At 46.5% G+C, this 17,592-nt stretch overlaps 4 non-coding genes across 4 annotated transcripts; 2 read left to right on the forward strand and 2 right to left on the reverse strand.

Annotated features, from left to right (window-relative positions):
* Nucleotides 1-632: 632 nt before the first annotated feature.
* On the reverse strand, nucleotides 633-728 carry LOC122929893. The gene has a single exon (XR_006388100.1). It is a non-coding gene; the product is annotated as a small nucleolar RNA U13 (small nucleolar RNA).
* A 1,660-nt stretch (nucleotides 729-2,388) lies between these two features.
* Nucleotides 2,389-2,484, forward strand: LOC122929894. Its single transcript, XR_006388101.1, has one exon. It is a non-coding gene; the product is annotated as a small nucleolar RNA U13 (small nucleolar RNA).
* A 4,609-nt stretch (nucleotides 2,485-7,093) lies between these two features.
* LOC122929898 lies at nucleotides 7,094-7,190 on the reverse strand. Its single transcript, XR_006388104.1, has one exon. It is a non-coding gene; the product is annotated as a small nucleolar RNA U13 (small nucleolar RNA).
* A 3,161-nt stretch (nucleotides 7,191-10,351) lies between these two features.
* Nucleotides 10,352-10,447, forward strand: LOC122929896. Its single transcript, XR_006388103.1, has one exon. It is a non-coding gene; the product is annotated as a small nucleolar RNA U13 (small nucleolar RNA).
* Nucleotides 10,448-17,592: the final 7,145 nt, after the last annotated feature.

Raw genomic sequence — 17,592 nt, forward strand, 5'->3', positions numbered from 1 at the left:
ATCACAATGTAGTCACCTCCTAAAGGAGAACATTACCAGACTGGAGCGAGCGCCTGGTGAATCTGAGGACACTTACCGCCCTCTGCTGGTCAGAGCAATAACTTCCTTATAGCCGATACAGATTTGTTAAAATGTAATTGTAAAGCAAGGAAATCGTGAATAATATTCTGATTCTGAACCCCATGAAGACTGGTAAGTGTCTCTATCCATATTTACCAGCTTCATGGAAACACATGGCACTACAACCACCATCATGTAAAATCTAACCTTCATGTCCATGGATCCTGTACTGCACGGGGCACCATTTGTTCACAGTGCATTTTGTAACACAAAATGGAGTTTGTAGAATTCTGTCAGAAAATGACATTCTGTGACAAAGATCTGTCAAATAAACAAACCAATGTGTCACAAAATACAGTTCTGTAAAGTCTATGTAAAAAAAATAATGATAAGTTCTGTGTGCCAGAAGTTAATCGTATCACAAGACAAAACTCCAGGCAACAAAGAGATTTCTGTAAATACAAAACAAATTCTATAATTTCCACAGTCACTGTGCATCGTAAAAGACACTATAAACCAACACAACCCCATCGCACTGCAGACATTATATTGTCACCACCATAACAGTTCAGCATCAGAAGGATAATGTGCTATGTCGTAACAGGAGGACCACACATGTCACACAGCCGTGTGCTCTCCCATTCATCACATGTCTGAACCAGAAGGATCACAGATGTCAGAGCTCAATATGACCACAGAGGTGGACAACCCTCAGGAACATTAAGGAGACCACAAAATATCACATCACAGGGGTTGTCCTGGTTAGGATGGAGTTAGGGCCCATAAATGTGGCCGTATAGCATCTTCACACAATCTCTGTGTTGCCCAGAGCAGTAGTAGGAGGCCCATATACTCCTACAGGGCCCTACTCTACCTCCATACGCCTCCCACTGTATTCATCTGAGAAACCAAAAACTGCTGCCCGCTCCACCATCTGGATGATACATGTGGTGCCGGGATAGATGCTTTTCTCAGTAGTTTACACCAGAATGCTGGAGCTGCTTCAGGAAGTTTTTAGTCCCTCTCTATAGACTAGGAGAAGGTGCACTAACTTTTTTTTTACCAACAGCCAAGTTTCTCTATTCCTGTTGTTAGTGGGTGTCTCCACCATCTTAGGGGGCATTCACACGACCGTGCCCGTTTTATGGATCCTCTAAATATGAGCACTGGCTGAGTGCACTGCACATCAGGGTGCGGACTCGTTGATAGCAATGGGTCTGCGATCCACAAGATGTGGCAAAAGATAGGACATTTTATCTCTTGTGGCTCAGAGGCGTGGACCCGGAAGCACACAGAAACATCTTGTGTTCCGCACCACGATGCGGGGTGTACATGGCCTGTGCCCGTGTTTAGCGAATCCACGGTTTGCGGTCCATAACACATGGCATGCCCGTCCCACAGTCATGTGACTGCACCCTTACAGGCAGAGGAGAAACATAAGAGAGATCTCCTGACCACCGTGCCCCAGTGTGTAGGCCTATCTTGCGGATCATGGACCCATTGCAATCAATGAGTCCGCACCGTGATGCGTAGTGCTGGTATTTAGCGGATCTGTGGCTTGTGGTCAGTAATGCGGGCAGGGTAGAGTGAATGCGCCCTAAGATGGTGGAGGGACCCACCCATTAAAAACACAAATAGAGATTGTTAGTTTTTAAAGAGTAACTAAACCTTTGTATCAGATTTTAATATGATGTCCCTAATGAATCTTTTTCTTATATACTTTATTACAGAATTTTGTATTTTTTATTATCATTTTTTCCCCCTAAAGAAGATGGAGTACGGAATGTGAAATTTCTCAATGGGCCCACAGCAGCGCAGGCAGTACGGGCAGGAGCACACTACACCCTGTGCCCATGTATTATGCCAGGAGTAGCTGAGCGGAGCGGGCTCCTGCTTCTGCCTACTCCGCTAAGCTAAGCGCCAACATGCAGTTCTCTTAGCTTAGCGCAACAGGCAGGAAACAGAAGCCGCTCCGCTAATCCTGGCCTAGTAGATGGGTAGAGGGTACCAATGCGCTATGCCAAGAGTTAGTAATAGTCCGAGGAGCACGGACAGGGGCAGCAATGTGCACTCCTGCCCCATTCGCACATTTCACTCTCCGTACACCGCTGAGCTGTCAGCGCTGTACGGAGAACTGAGTTTTAAGTGCACAGGGAATGGTGAGCTTTAGGGAGGAAAAAGTCTAATAAAAATACAAAATTAAGTAATAAAGTATATTAGAAAAAGTTTTATTAGGGCATTAGGGACGTCATATTAAAATGTGATGGTCTCCTTAATGTTCATGAGGGTTGTCCACCTCTGGGGTCATATCGAGCGCTGACACCTGTGATCCTTCTGGTTCAGACATGTGATGAATGGGAGAGCACACGGCTGTGTGACATGTGCGGTCCTCCTGTTACCACATAGCACATTATCCTTCTGATGCTGAACTGTTATGGTGGTGACAATATAATGTCTGCAGTGTGATGGGGTTGTGTTGGTTTGTGGTGTCTTTTATGGTCTTTGGTGACTGTAGAAGCTATAAAACACTTTTGGTTTTGTCAGAGATTATTTTGTCCCATGTATTTATTTTGAAATATGATTAGTTTTTGGTATTTTGTCACACAAAATAGTATTGTCTGACGCAGAACTGATTTTATTACAGGGAATTCATTTATGTGTCACACAGACTTTATATGTGTTATTTTGTGACTATACATACAGTACAGCATCAATAAAAGTTAGTTTTTACATGATGGTGGTTGTAGTGCCATGTGTTTCCATGAAGCTTGTAAATATGATAGAGACATTTACCAGTCTTCATGGGGTTCAGAATAAGAATATTATTCACGATTTCCTTGCTTTACAATTACATTTGAACAAATCTGTATCTGCTATAAGGAATGTATTGCTCTGACCAGCAGAGGGCGGTAAGTGTCCTCAGATTCACCAGGCTGCTCGCTCCAGTCTGGTAATGTTCTCCTTTAGGAGATGACTACATTGTGATCGGTGGTGACGTGGGACTCACGGAAAAATTACTGAATTACTGCAACCTCAATGTGTCCGTAAGGGAAAAACGATCACAAAAAATCCAAACCTGTCAAGTTTATTAGGATCCTTGCTGGCCACAAAAATTAGAAGGTCTCCAGATGGACAGTGCTGTTCCTATGATGTCTATACAGGATACTGGAGAGTAAACCCTACTGCTTACACTCTACAGGAGAGAGTATCCCAGCTGCCCTATGAGATTACACTCTACACCAGGGAGGATCCTGGTGTCCGAAGAGCTTACAGTCTACAGGAGAGAGCATTTCAGGGTCCTAAGAGCTTACACTCTACAGCAGAGAGGATCCTGATGTCCTAGGAGCTTGTACTCTACAAGAGAAAGTATTCCAGTGCCTTAAGAGCTTACTCTCTAAAGGAGAGAGGATCCTGGTGTCCTGAGAGCTTACACTCTACAGGAGAGACATCCCCGATGCTCTAAAGCTCTTAGAACCAGTTGTAGCTGACACGGGGCGATAACAGGTAAGAAGTGCAGCCTTGGTCCATTATAACAGGGTCGGTGTTAGTTAAGTCCTTTTTGTATCAGTTTCTTACGGTTTGAAGATTTATGGCCACCTGGGGGAAGGAGCATTACTCGCCCTCATTGAATAGATATAGCGGTGTGCCCCATAGAGATCTATTGTCAGGTAATGTTCTGTGGGAAAAGAAGCAGCCAAACCAGAGACTTCTCAGCCTGCAGCATAACCTCACCGCTCTATTCTTTTCATTGATTTATAGGTAATAAAACACAATACATTTGCAACAAAATCTGTGACGGACGGATCATGAGGCTGTGGGGAAAAATCTATGCAAACAGCATATTACAAGAAATTCTGATAGGCGCACCATGACTGATTGTCACCACTAGATGGCAGCGGGTGACAAAGGAAAGCTCAGACTTCCACAGGACTACACACTGGAGCATGGTGGTTAGGAGATCTCTGTTATTTTTCTCCTTCACAGTCTTATGACAAGAGTAGACTAATAGTTTTGTCAGAAGACTATGAAACCAATAGAGGGCGCTGTTCATAACTCAATACAAGGCAGATTCTGCTCATGTGCATGTCTTTCCCATATGCCCATGTTTATGCAAACGAGTTTTTACATGAAAATGTAAAATATAGAAAGGTTATTGAATATTATGTTAGGACAATCAGAAAACTTTTTGTCTTCCTAATGATATTGATCTAGGTGCGCAGGTCCACCCAAGCGATCCAACAGATCTGAAGTAATGTTGAGGCTTACTGGTTCTCAGTCAGATGAAAGCTTGTTCGGAATGTCTTGTAGTGCACAAGGCTGCTATTGTAAGGTATACTGACTGCATCTGACTCATGGATACATGGATGGCTTGCACATACCTGGCTTTTGGCATATAGCCTTTGTGTGGTTGTCTATTGTATGTCATAGGTAACAGGAGTCCAAGATGCATCCAGCTATCCTCTTAATGCTGTTTACATCAATTTCTAACCTTTTTTTGGGAACCAGACATTCTCTCTTCTTCAGAGCAGGGGGTGCCTGGTTTGATGCTCGGTTCTCCCATTGACTTTCATTGTAATAAATTGTACTCGAGCACCCGAAGTATTCAGCCGAGCACTCGGATGTGCCAAGCATAGCGATGCTCGAGCCGAACAGCAGTTTGGCCAAGCATGCTCGCTCAGCACTAGTGACAAGCAGTCATGGTGCAAATATCAGAATTTTTTTGTAATGTGATGTTTGCGTATTTGTTTTTTTCCCCACAGCCTCATGATCCGTCCGTCACAGATTTTGTTGCAAATGCGTTGTGTTCTATTCCGTTTAGATCAGGCATGCTCAACCTGCGGCCATCCAGCTGTTGCAAAACTACAACTCCCAGCATTCCCAGACAGTCTACAGCTATCAGCCTGCAGCAGGGCATGGTGGGAGTTGTAGTTTTTCAACAGATGGAGGGCCACAGGTTGAGCATCCCTGCTTTAGATCAATGAAGAGTATTGCCAACATTCCCATCACTAGCCCTGCAGAGATGACCAGGACAGACTTTCATGTTGGTTTGAGCTCATTGAGCATTGCCTGGGAATAAGTCTCCGTAGACGAACGAGTCTCTGCAATGACAACCAATACTCTTCTGAGGACCTTCTAAGACATTGCAATCAATATTATCTTCTGTGCTGATGAAAAGAAAAGAGCCGTGAGGTTATGCTGCAGGCTGAGAAGTCTCTGGTCTGGGCTACTGTGCAGCAAAATGCTTGTGTTCTCACAGAACATTACCTCACAGTAAATCTCTACGAGGCACCACCATGGCTGTTTAATGAGGGCCAGTAACAGGTCTTCCCCCAGAAGGCCACAAATCCTGAAACCGTAAGGACCTGGTTGACCCCGTCCCTATAATACTGGACCAAATCTGCACTTCTTACCCGTTATTTCAATGCGTCACCTACAACTGGTTCTGAAATCTTTAGAGCAGCAGAGATGTCTCTCCGATAGAGTGTAAGCTCTTAGGGCACCAGGATCCTCTCTCCGATAGAGTGTAAGCTCTTAGGATACCAGGATCCTCTCTCCTGTAGAGTGTAAGCTCTTAGGACACCAGGATCTTCTCTCCTGTAGAGTGTAAGCTCTTAGGGCAGTAGGATCCTCTCCACTGTAGAGTGTAAGCTCTTAGGACACCAGGATCCTCTCTCCTGTAGAGTGTAAGCTCTTAGGGCACCGGGATCCTCTCTCCTGTAGATTGTAATCTCTTAGGGCACTGGGATCCTCTCTCCTGTAGAGTGTAAGCTCTTAGGGCACCGGGATCCTCTCTCCTGTAGATTGTAATCTCTTAGGGCACTGGGATCCTCTCTCCTGTAGAATGTAAGCTCTTAGGGTACTGGGATCCTCTCTCCTGTAGATTGTAATCTCTTAGGGCACTGGGATCCTCTGTCCTGTAGAATGTAAGCTCTTAGGGTACTGGGATCCTCTGTCCTGTAGATTGTAATCTCTTAGGGCACTGGGATCCTCTCCGCTGTAGAGTGTAAGCTCTTAGGGCACTGGGTTCCTCTCTCCTGTAGAGTGTAAGCTCTTAGGGCACAAGATCCTCTCTCCTGTAGAGTGTAAGCTCTTAAGGTACTGGGATCCTCTCTCCTGCAGAGTGTAAGCTCTTGGGGCACTAGGATCCTCTCTCCTGTAGAGTGTAAGCTTTTGGACACCGTAATCCTTGGTCCTGTAGAGTGTAAGCTCTTAGGGCACTGGGATACTCTCTCCTCTACAGTGTGAGCAGTAGGGTTTACTCTCCAGTATCCTGTCTAGACATCATAGGAACAGCACAGTCCATCTGGAGACCTTCTGATTTTTGTGGCCAAAAGGATCCCAATAAACTTGACAGTTTTTTTTTTTTTTTTTTTTTTTTTTTTTTATCGTTTTTCCCATACGGACACATTGAGGTTGCAGTAATTCAGTAATTTTACCGTGAGTCCCACGTCACCACAGATCACAATGTAGTCACCTCCTAAAGGAGAACATTACTAGACTGGAGCGAGCGCCTGGTGAATCTGAGGACACTTACCGCCCTCTGCTGGTCAGAGCAATAATATATTCTTATTCTGAACCCCATGAAGACTGGTAAGTGTCTCTATCATATTTACAAGCCTTATGGAAACACATGGTACTACAACCACCATCATGTAAAAACTAACCTTCATGTCCATGGATCCTGTACTGTACGGGGCACCATTTGTTCACAGTGCATTTTTTAACACAAAACTCATTTTGTAGAATTCTGTCAGAAAATGACATTCTGTGAGAAAGATCTGTCAAACAAACAAATCAATGTGTCACAAAATACAGGTCTGCACATTTTCTGACAAAAAATAATAATAATTACCAACTTTGTGCCAGAAATTAATTGTATCACAAGACAATATTCTGGGCAACAAAAAGACTTCTGTAAAGTCAAAATAAATTCTATAATTTCCACAGTCACTGCACATCATAAAAGACACAATAAACCAACACAACCCCATCGCACTGCAGACATTATATTGTCACCACCATAACAGTTCAGCATCAGCAGGATAATGTGCTATGTCGTAACAAGAGGACCGCACATGTCACACAGCCAGTGTGCTCTCCCATTCATCACATGTCTGAACCAGAAGGATCACAGATGTCAGAGCTCGATATGACCCCAGAGGTGGACAACCCTCATAATCATTAAGGAGACCACAAAATATCACATCACAGGGGTTGTCCTGGTTAGGATGGAGTTAGGGCCCATACATGTGGCCGTATAGCATCTTCACACAATCTCTGTGTTGCCCAGAGCAGTAGTAGGAGGCCCATATACAGGTCCTTCTAAAAAAATTTGCATATTGTGATAAAGTTCATTGTTTTCTGTAATGTACTGATAAACATTAGACTTTCATATATTTTAGATTCATTACACCAATATGACAAAACAACAAGGTAACGGTGAGCTGTTTGTGAGCTGGCCTCATGCTCCTGTAATTTGCCCACTGGCTCCTGGTATCGCCCATACGGCGCAGGTAGGAGAGTGTTAGGTCCCGGGCTACTTGAGAAACCTTGACGTGGTGCCCGGGCTTAGACATGTCCTACACCGTAGGACATGTTGGCTAATCTCTCAATTTTAAAATCAGTTTGAGGGTTTAGTGAGACCGCAGAGTGCACCTGTCTTTGTTGTTGTTTTGTCATATTGTTATATTGATTATCACATACGCACTTGTTGCCTTGTGTGAGATGTCTATTGTGGTACTTGTGGTTCGCCGCGGGCATCCTCCACCGTATGCATTTTGCTGGGGATCGCCATTAGCAACGGGCCACAAGTGCAGGATTTGCTCCCCTATATATATATATGCACGACTGCATGTGGGTTTGAGCACCTCCTGCTAATGCCACCCTGTCTTTTTTTTGGTTTGTATATTTAGATTCATTACACACGCAGGCTATGAGCTGTGCTGCTGCGATTGGCCAGCAGTGCAGCAAGGGACACGCCTCCTACAAGAAATCAGTCAGAGGGAGCGCAGACACCGGAGCCTATACCGGGCGAACGGAGCGGCGCCCAGGCATACTAGTAAGTGCAGGGGGACCCCTGGGCGCCGCTCTGCCCACTGATCTAGTTAGTTTTTAGTTTGTACAGTAGTGAAAGGTCCTCTTTAAGCTCATCCAGAGTGTTGGGTCTTGAGTCTCTCAACTTTCTCTTCCCAATATCCCACAGATTCTCTATGGGGTTCAGGTCAGGAGAGTTGGCAGGCCAATTGAGCACAGTAATACCATGGTCAGTAAACCATTTACCAGTGGTTTTGGCGCTGTGAGCAGGTGCCAGGTCGTGCTGAAAAATGAAATCTTCATCTCCATAAAGCTTTTCAGCAGATTGAAGCATGAAGTGCTCCAAAATCTCCTGATAGCTAGCTGCATTGACCCTGCCCTTGATAAAACACAGTGGACCAACACCAGCAGCTGACATGGCACCCCAGACCATCACTGACTGTGGGTACTTGACACTGGACTTCAGGCATTTTGGCATTTCCCTCTCCCCAGTCTTCCTCCAGACTCTGGCACCTTGATTTCCGAATGACATGCAACAGTCCAGTGCTGCTTCTCTGTAGCCCAGGTCAGGCGCTTCTGCCGCTGTTTCTGGGGAATGCGGCACCTGTAGCCCATTTCCTGCACACGCCTGTACACGGTGGCTCTGGATGTTTCTACTCCAGACTCAGTCCACTGCTTCCGCAGGTCCCCCAAGGTCTGGAATCGGTCCTTCTCCACAATCTTCCTCAGGGTCCGGTCACCTCTTCTCGTTGTGCAGCGTTTTCTGCCACACTTTTTCCTTCCCACAGACTTCCCACTGAGGTGCCTTGATACAGCACTCTGGGAACAGCCTACTCGTTCAGAAATTTCTTTCTGTGTCTTACCCTCTTGCTTGAGGGCGTCAATGATGGCCTTCTGGACAGCAGTCAGGTCGGCAGTCTTACCCATGATTGCGGTTTTGAGTAATGAACCAGGCTGGGAGTTTTTAAAAGGCTCAGGAATCTTTTGCAGGTGTTTAGAGTTAATTAGTTGATTCAGATGATTAGGTTAATAGCTCGTTTAGAGAATCTTTTCATGATATGCTATTTTTTTGAGATAGGAATTTTGGGTTTTCATGAGCTGTATGCCAAAATCATCAATGTTAAAACAATGAAAGGCTTGAACTACTTCAGTTGTGTGTAATGAATCTAAAATATATGAAAGTCTAATGTTTATCAGTACATTACAGAAAAAAATTAACTTTTTCACAATATGCAAATTCTTTTAGAAGAACCTGTACTCCTACAGGGCCCTACTCTACCTCCATACGCCTCTCACTGTATTCATCTGAGAAACCAAAAGCTGCTGCCCGCTCCACCATCTGGATGATACATGTGGTGCTGGGATAGATGCTTTTCTCAGTAGTTTAGACCAGAATGCTGGAGCCGTTTCAGGAAGTTTTGGAGAAGGTGCACTAACTTTACAGCCAAGCTTAATAGAGGACAAAGGTAATTCAAAACTAACAATCTCCATTCCTGTTGTTAGTGGGTCTCTCTCTGGGTCTTGCAATCAATGAGTCCGCACCGTGATGCGCAGTGCTGGTATTTAGCGGATCTGTGGCTTGTGGTCAGTAATGCGGGCAGGGTAGTGTGAATGCGCCCTAAGATGGTGGAGGGACCCACCCACTAAAAACACAAATAGAGATTGTTAGTTTTTAAAGAGTAACTAAACCTTTGTATCAAATTTTAATATGATGTCCCTAATGAAACCTTTTCTCATATACTTTATTACTGAATTTTGTATTTTTTATTATCATTTTTTTCCCCCTAAAGAAGATGGAGTACGGAATGTGAAATTTCTCAATGGGGCCGCAGCAGCGCAGGCAGTACGGGCAGGAGCACATACACCCTGTGCCCATGTGCTATGCCAGGAGTAGCTGAGCGGAGCGGCTCCTGCTTCTGCCTGCTCCGCTAAGCTACGCGCCGACATGCAGTTCTCTTAGCGGACCAGGCAGAAACAGGAGCCGCTCCGCTAATCCTGGCCTAGTAGATGGGTAGAGGGTAGCACGGACAGGGGCAGCATTGTGCACTCCTGCCCCATTCGTACTGAGTTTTAAGTGCACAGGGAATGGTGAGCTTTAGGGAGGAAAAAGTCTAATAAAAATACAAAATTAAGTAATAAAGTATATTAGAAAAAGTTTTATTAGGGCATTAGGGTCATCATATTAAAATGTGATGGTCTCCTTAATGTTCCTGAGGGTTGTCCACCTCTGGGGTCATATCGAACTCTGACATCTGTGATCCTTCTGGTTCAGACATGTGATGAATGGGAGAGCACACGGCTGTGTGACATGTGCGGTCCTCCTGTTATGACATAGCACATTATCCTGCTGATGCTGAACTGTTATGGTGGTGACAATATAATGTCTGCAGTGCGATGGGGTCGTGTTGGTTTATAGTGTCTTTTTAAAGCATGGTGATTGTGGAAGCTATAGAAATCTTTTTTTCTTTTCAGAGATTTTTTGTCATATGTGTTTATTTTGTAATACGATTAATTTCTGGCATTTTGCCGCACAGCATAGTATTGTCTGACGCAGAACTGATCTAAATTAATTTTGTGACACGGTTAGTTTGTGTGACTATACATACAGTACAGCATCCATAAAGGTTAGATTTTACATGATGGTGGTTGTAGTACCATGTGTTTCCATGAAGCTGGTAAATATGGTAGAGACACTTACCAGTCTTCATGGGGTTCAGAATTAGAATATTATTCACGATTTCCTCGATTTACAATTACATTTTAACAAATCTGTATCTGCTATAAGGAATGTATTGCTCTGACCAGCAGAGGGCGGTAAGTGTCCTCAGATTCACCAGGCGCTCGCTCCTACTGTCCTAAGAGCTTACACTCTACAGGAGAGAGGATCCTGGTGTCCTAAGAGCTTACACTCTACAGGAGAGAGGATCCTGGTGTCCTAAGAGCTTACACTCTAAAGGAGAGAGGATCCTGGTGTCCTGAGAGCTTACACTCTTAGAACCAGTTGTAGCTGACACGGGGCGATAACAGGTAAGAAGTGCAGCCTTGGCCCATTATAATAGGGTTAGTTAGGTCCTTTCTGTATCAGTTCCTTACGGTTTGAAGATTTATGGCCACCTGGGGGAAGGAGCATTACTCGCCCTCATTGAATAGACATAGCGGTGTGCCTCATAGAGATCTATTGTCAGGTAATGTTCTGTGGGAAAAGAAGCAGCCAAACCAGAGACTTCTCAGCCTGCAGCATAACCTCACGGCTCTTCTCTTTTCATTGATTTATAGAGAATAAAAAACAATACATTTGCAACAAAATCTGTGACGGACGGATCATGAGGCTGTGGGGAAAAATCTATGCAAACAGCACATTACAAAAAATTCTGATAGGCGCACCATGACTGATTGTCACCACTAGATGGCAGCATGTGACAAAGGAAAGCTCAGACTTCCATTGGACTACACACTGGAGCACTGGTGGTTAGGAGATCTCTCTTATTTTTCTCCTTCACAGTCTTATGACAAGAGTAGACTAATAGTTTTGTCAGAAGACTATGAAACCAATAGATGGCGCTGTTCATAACTCAATACAAGGCAGATTCTGCTCATGTGCATGTCTTTCCCATATGCCCATGTTTATGCAAACGAGTTTTTACATGACAAAAATGTAAAATATAGAAAGGTTATTGAATATTATGTTAGGACAATCAGAAAACTTTTTGTCTTCCTAATGATATTGATCTAGGTGTGCAGGTCCACCCAAGCCAACTAAATGATCTGAAGTAATGTTGAGGCTTACTGGCTCTCAGTCAGATGAGAGCTGGTTTGGAATGTCTCATAGTGCACAAGGCTGCAATTGTAAGATATGCTGGCTGTTATCTGTATCATGGATAGATTGATGGCTTCCACATACCTGGCTTTTGGCATATAGCATTTGTGTGGTTGTCTATTGTATGTCATAGGTAACAGGAGTCCAAGATGCATCCAGCTATCCTCTTAAAGGGACACTGACAGGGCCAATAAGCATATTGAGGTATATATATGGCAGTACAGGTCTTATAATGGGTATTACAATCATCTAAGTATCCCCCCTGTCCACATTATACATACAGTAAACTTAAGTTTTATAACCTGCTCCAACGGTCTTCAATCTGCCCAAGGGGTGGCTTTTCACCTCTCTTGCGCCCAGCCAGCCTCCCCCAACTGCCGCTTTGAAGCGCCGCCCAGCTCATGAATATTCAGTTTGCTGGGCGGCTTCTGCGGTCCCCGCTCTGAAGCGCTGCGCTTAACAGTGCCCTGCGCATGCGCCGGATCTTGTGAAGTCCGGTACAGTAAGCGCCGCCCAGCTCATCAATATTCACTTCGCTTTGCGGCGCTTACTGTCCCCGACTTCACAAGATCCGGCGCATGCGCAGGGCACTGTTCAGCGCAGCGCTTCAGAGCGGGGACCGCAGAAGCCGCCCAGCAAACTGAATATTCATGAGCTGGGCGGCGCTTCAAAGCGGCAGTTGGGGGGGGCTGGCTGGGCGCAAGAGAGGTGAAACGCTGCCCCTTGGGCAGATTGAAGACCGTTGGAGCAGGTTATAAAACTTAAGTTTACTGTATGTATAATGTGGAGAGGGGGGATACTTATATGATTGTAATACCCTGTATAAGACCTGTAGTCACATATATAGACCTCAATATGCTTATTGGCCCTGTCAGTGTCCCTTTAATGCTGTTTTCATCAATTTCTAACCTTTTTTTGTGAACCAGACACTCTCTCTTCTTTAGAGCAGGGGGTGCGCGGTTTGATGCTCGGTTCTCCCATTGACTTTCATTGTAATAAATTGTACTCGAGCACCCAAAGTATTCAGCCGAGCACTCGGATCTGCCGAGCATAGCGATGCTCGAGCCGAACAGCAGTTTGGCCAAGCCTGCTCGCTCATCACTAGTGACAAGCAGTCATGGTGCAAATATCAGAATTTTTTTTGTAATGTGATGTTTGCGTATTTGTTTTTTCCCCACAGCCTCATCATCCGTCCGTCACAGATTTTGTTGCAAATGCGTTGTGTTCTATTCCGTTTAGATCAGGTATGCTCAACCTGCGGCCATCCAGCTGCTGCAAAACTACAACTCCCAGCATTCCCAGACAGTCTACAGCTATCAGCCTGCAGCAGGGCATGGTGGGAGTTGTAGTTTTACAACAGATGGAGGGCCACAGGTTGAGCATCCCTGCTTTAGATCAATGAAGAGTATTGCCAATATTCCCATCACTAGCCCTGCAGAGATGACCAGGACAGACTTTCATGTTGGTTTGAGCTCATGGAGCATTGCCTGGGAATAAGTCTCCGTAGACTACCGAGTCTCTGCAATGACAACCAATACTCTTCTGAGGACCTTCCAGTGGCGTAGGGATCGCCATAGCAACCATAGCAGTGGCTATGGGGCCCTACGCCATTGGGGGCCCGTCCGGACCGCATTCATTTTTTTATTTATTTTTTATTAACACACACAGGCACTGGCAGCCAGGCCCGCCCACCCGCCCGCCCAGTGTAGTCTCGGCTCGGGCCTGGCTGGGGATTGGGAAGCCAAGGAGTAGTCAGGTCATGTGCTCCGCCTCCTTGTCTCAGTCTCCCGGCGGCCGGCGTCGTAACGTCACTCACTCCGACGTCACGCGCCTGCTCCGCCTGCTTCTAAAGTGGGAGGAGCATGTGCGTGCGGCGTGACGGAGTGAGTGACGTCACGCTGCCGCCGGCTGCCTATTTTGAATGTGAAGAGTGGGAGCCTGCCTGCCCGCCCGTGCCCAGTGTGCCTAACTGCCCATGCCCAGCAGGCCAGAAGTGAATGGATTCTGATGATCTTCTTTTCTGCACTGCCAGCAGTCTGCCACAGTAAAAAGAAAAAGTCTGGAGTGGAGAGGAGTCCTGACTGTCCCCGACTCCCCAGTAAGTTAGTGAAGTGTCAAGTGATAGATAAGGATTATGGATTATTAGATAGTAGTATACATACTAGTACATACTTTGCACAAGTTTACTATTTACAACTTAAAGGGAACCTGTCACCAAAGAAATCGCTTATTAAGCTGTTAATACTATTAACAGCTTAATAAGCGATTTTTTTGGGTGACAGGTTCCCTTTAAGTTGTAAATAATAAACTTGTGCAAAGTATGTACTAGTATGTAGTACCTTATAGCGCTGCATAGTAGTTTCCTAATGCACTTTTTCTTTGTTTAGCTGCATTTAGCCTCCTTGAGAAATCGATGTTTTATTCAGTCGCTGCCCCGTGCTTCAAGTCAGGTTTGAAGTCAAGGGGGCAGCCGCCTAGGTGTCTCCAATGCCGCTCTCCCCGCCTCCCGCATTGACAAGCCGGATCTCAGTGCTGGGACCGCACTCCCAGCCCGCATGCGCAGTAAAGGGCTGCTGTAGCCTGTAGCGCAATCCGGGCTCCGGCTCGTACACTCAGCCGGCTTCAGTTTCGCTACTGCGCATGCGCCCGGCATCTTCTGTAACTGCGCAATTATGTAAGGCTGGCGGGCGCATGCGCAGTAGCGAAACTGAAGCCGGCTGAGTGTACGAGCCGGAATCGCGCTACAGGCTACAGCAGCCCTTTACTGCGCATGCGCAGTGGCGTAACTACCGGGGAAGCAGGGGAAGCAGCTGCTTCGGGGCCCTGGCGCCCCAGCAGCGTGTGTGACAGTTTATTTTCAAGTTAGTTAAATATCGTGTTCAGGGCCCCTTCACAGCCGCTAGTGTGATCTAATTTTACTGTCTGCTAAAGTCTCCTGGTCTGGGATTCGAACCCACAACCTCCAATCTATCAGTGAATCAGTGGCAAAGCATTTACCCTCACAGCCATAAAGGCTGCATTACAACTGACTGTTAAAAAAAAAAAAAAAAAAAAAAAAAAAAAAAATACATCTATACACATGACAGCTGCCCAAACACACCTAGCACTGCTATATCTGTATATGACAGCTGTCCCTGCACACTCAGCTCTGCTATATCTCTATATATGACAGCTGCCCCAGCAAACCCAGCTCTACTTCATCTATACACATGACAGCTGCCAAAACACAGCCAGCTCTGCTACATCTATACACATGACAGCTGCCCCCAACACACCAGGCACTGCTATATCTCTATATGACAGCTGTCCCAGCACACTCAGCTCTGCTATATCTCTATATATGACAGCTGCCCCAGCAAACCCAGTTCTACTACATCTATACACATGACAGCTGCCGAAACACAGCCAGCTCTGCTACATCATTACACATGACAGCTGCCCCCAACACACCAGCACTGCTATATATCTATATGACAGCTGTCCCAGCACACTCAGCTCTGCTATATCTCTATATATGACAGCTGCCCCAGCAAACCCAGCTCTACTACATCTATACACATGACAGATGCCTAAACACACCCAGCTCTGCTACATCTATACACATGACAGCTGCACCAGCACACTCAGCTCTGCTATATCTCTATATATGACAGCTGCCCCAGCAAACCCAGCTCTACTACATCTATACATGACAGATGCCCAAACACACCCAGCTCTGCTACATCTATACACATGACAGCTGCACCAGCACACTCAGCTCTACTATATCTCTATATATGACAACTGCCCCAGCAAACCCAGCTCTACTACATCTATACACATGACAGCTGCCGAAACACAGCCAGCTCTGCTACATCTATACACATGACAGCTGCCCCAGCACACTCAGCTCTGCTATATCTCTATATATCTATCTACTGTATAGCAATACTTAGAGATATATAGATGTAGCAGGGCTGGTTGTGCTGGAGCAGCTATCATTTATAGAGATATAGCAGGGCTGAGTGTGCTGGGGCAGCTGTCATATAGAGATATAGCAGTGCTGGGTGTGTTTGGGCAGCTGTCATGTGTATAGATGTAGCAGAGCTGGGTTTGCTGGGGCAGCTGTCATATATAGAGATATAGCAGGGCTGAGTGTGCTGGGACAGCTGTCATATAGAGATATAGCAGTGCTGGGTGTGTTTGGGCAGCTGTCATATGCATAGATGTAGCAGAGCTGGGTTTGCTGGGGCAGCTATCATATATAGAGATATAGCAGAGCTGAGTGTGCTGGAACAGCTGTCATATAGAGATATATCTGAGATACTGCTATATCTGTATATGACAGCTGTCTCAGCACATTCAGCTCTGCTACATCTCTATATATGAGCAGCTGCCATGTGTATAGATGCACACTTAGCCAGCTATAACAGTAGAAGTCTCATATTTTTTCAGTCAGCCTCAAGGCAGCTCATATGGTCTAGTGGTTAGCTGCTCTGCCTCTGAAGCAGAAGGTCGTGGGTTCGAATCCCAGCAGATGCTTTTTCTGAAATACAAGCACTGACTCCATATAAGGACATACAAGGCGGGACACAGGAAGAGGCTGCATCGCATCGCTGACATGGAGGTAAGTAGAAGTGTTTATTATTTTTTCTTTAATACCCGACTGTTACTGCCATGGGGGAGCGGAAGGCACCTGATACTGGCACATGGGGGGAGGGGGGTTGGCACCTGATACTGGCACCTGGGGGGGGAGTGGGGTTGGCACCTGATACTGGCATGGGGGGGAGGGAGAGAGGCACCTGATACTGGCACATGGGGGGAGGGGGGTTGGCACCTGATACTGGCACCTGGGGGGGGGAGTGGGGTTGGCACCTGATACTGGCATGGGGGGGGGAGAGAGGCACCTGATACTGGCATGGGGGGGGGGGGAGAGAGGCACCTGATACTGGCATGGGGGGGGGGAGAGAGGCACCTGATACTGGCACCTGGGGGGGGGGAGTGGGGTTGGCACCTGATACTGGCATGGGGGGGGGAGGGAGAGAGGCACCTGATACTGGCATTGGGGGGGGAGAGAGAGGCACCTGATACAGGCATTGGGGGGGGGGAGGGAGAGAGGCACTTGATACTGGCACTTTTTTTGTGGTGGTGGGGGGGAAGATGGCACTATGATACTGGGACATAGGGGGGGGAGGCACCTGATACTGGCACCTGGAGGGGAGAGGGGGGGTTGGCACTTGATACTGGCACATGGGGGGGGGGCACCTGATACTGGCACATGGGGAGGGGGGAGGGAGAGAGGCACTTGATATTGGCACTTTTTAGTGGGGGGGGGAGATGGCACTATGATACTGGGACATGGGGGGGGGAGAGGCACTTGATACTGGCATGTGGGGGGGGGGTTGGCACTATGATACTGGCACATGGGGGGGAGAGGCACTTAATACTGGCACTTTTTTGCGGGGGAGATGGCACTATGATACTGGCACATGGGGGGAAGAGAGAGGCACTTGATACTGGCACATGGGGGGTGGGAAGGAGAGAGGCACTTGATACTGGCACATGGGGGGAGATGGCACTATGATACTGGGAAGTGTGGGGGGGGAGGCACTTGATACTGGCACATGATGGGGGGCACTTACTGGCACATTATTGGGGGGCATTATGGGGGACACTAGGCCGGCAGCCTATCAGAGGCCGGA

Source organism: Bufo gargarizans, chromosome 2, assembly GCF_014858855.1.
Source record: "Bufo gargarizans isolate SCDJY-AF-19 chromosome 2, ASM1485885v1, whole genome shotgun sequence".
Lineage (NCBI taxonomy): Eukaryota > Metazoa > Chordata > Amphibia > Anura > Bufonidae > Bufo > Bufo gargarizans.